The sequence below is a fragment of the Gavialis gangeticus genome, unplaced genomic scaffold (assembly GCF_001723915.1).
Source record: "Gavialis gangeticus isolate Ggan-Ray unplaced genomic scaffold, GavGan_comp1, whole genome shotgun sequence".
Classification (NCBI taxonomy): Eukaryota; Metazoa; Chordata; order Crocodylia; family Gavialidae; genus Gavialis; species Gavialis gangeticus.
Window position 1 is genome coordinate 178,676,911 of NW_017728992.1, and position 2,054 is coordinate 178,678,964.

The following is a 2,054-nucleotide window of genomic DNA, read 5'->3' on the forward strand; positions in this document are numbered from 1 at the left end:
GGCTAGGGACAGACATTACACATAAACCAGTTTAAGTGACCTGAAACTGATTGAAACCTATAACAGAACAAACATTCAGTGCACATAAACTCGTTTCAAAAACCGGTTTGAGATAAACCTGGTTGAATGCAATATCAGACTTAACTGATTTGGTCCCTACACCCCCCACCCTCACACCCACACCCTGCCCAGCTGAGCTCCATGCTCCTACTGCCCCTATGGGAGGAGGAAGAGTCGGGGAAAGAGTCCCCCTCTAGGGCTGGGCAGGATCTCATACAGCCCCCTTCCCGAACCCACAACAATGGGGGAGAAGCAGGGTGAAGAGTCCCCCTCTGGGGGCAGGCAGACTCACACAGCCCCCCTCCACACCCCAACAAAGGGGGGTTGCAGGGAGAAGTAGGAGGGAAAAGAGCTCCCCCAGCACCAAAAAAGGCCCCTCTCCCAGCCCAGCGGCAGTGGGGGAGGAGGGGGAAGACTTCTTCTCCGGGGCCACGGCCCTGTGTGCTGGGATTTTTCCCAGCGATCAGGGAACCACTGGGGTGGGCCTGCTGGGGCCTGGCCATGCCCCCGCACTCAGCTTACCTATGGAAGGGAGGGCTGCTCTAGCACCCCCGGGCTTCTGGCTTGAGCCACTGTAGGCATGTGCCTGCATTTCCTGAATAGAAAGGGAACATCTATCCACTTGGAAACTGATTCACTCTCTGCAGGTTAAACTAATCTGCAAAGACTGAATCAATTCCAGCTCCGGCTTTCTGAATGTCTGTCCCTAGCCTTAGTGCTCAGATTTTACCATCATGAACTAGGCATACCAACATATTAAGAACAGAACAATATTTTTCAGATTGGGTATGGGTAATTTAAGTGATTTGCCGAAGTGGGAACTGAACCCACCGCTAGTACCCGGCCAGTAAGAGCAAAGTTTCACACAGTTCACAACCAAAGGGCAACTATCCCTGTGCAGGGAGGCTGCTCTGACGTGCTGTAATTACAGACTCGAGCATAGTAATTAAGCGCTCCAGCAGACTCCGATGTCACATGTATCAGCGTCCCCATGCCGGAAAATGGTGGCAGGGTGCTTTAAACTAAAGCTCATTCAACAAGGTTTAGCTCAAAGTGCCCTGCCGCCATTTTTCAGCACAGGGACGTTGATACACGCAATGCTCCAGGCACTTTAATTGGCATGGCTCTCGGAGCGTGTCTATAAATGCCCAAAGACTGGAGGAAGCTAAATTTGCTATAACATTCTTAGAACTGCAGGTGTATGTCTCATCCTCCAACCCTTGGATGACTACATTCAGCCCAGTTACAGAGGGGTAACACAGAAGTACCAAACTCCATTAAGGTCCATGGAGACAAAGCCCAAGCCAGAACTAATGAAGCCAGTCAAGATCTCGTTTTTCAGCTCACTTCTAGTGAAGTTGGGCCCTTTCTTCCTGTTTACACTAATACCACAGACAACAAAATTTCTCCTATTCAGAGCATGCTTTTAATTTTTTTCCTCCATTTTCTTTCCTTTCAAGCAGTAAGGAAGAAAGGCACGGAAGGGACCAAAAAAACCGAAAACATTTCATTTCTACTTGAATCAAGTAGATAAATATATAACTGGATTTTCAAACAAAATTAAAATACCTTTCCTTTGAAATTTTCTAAGAAAATAATTGCATCCTTTAGCCAGCTTTACCTCTAATGTGTAACTTCTTATTCCTAGGGTATGGATATATCTTGTTTCACAAATAACATCGTGCAGCTATCATAGTTGATTTTCAAAAGCATCTCAAATACCTTATCTTTTCCCATAATTACAAAGAAACCTGGTCCATATTAACAAGGAATTATTTGGAAAAGTTCAGTTTTTGAATGAAGCCACCTTTATGTGCTAATTACTCATTTAAAAGAAACAAATTTCGAGTTGCAATCCATCAAAATATCCTGGGACCAGAATGGCAATTTGAGATAGAGAAAATTGCATTAACTTAGAGCTTCAATATAGTTTTCCTGTTCCCTTAGCATTTAAGCACCTGTGGAAAGCTAAAGGGATCCACTACACATGGCAA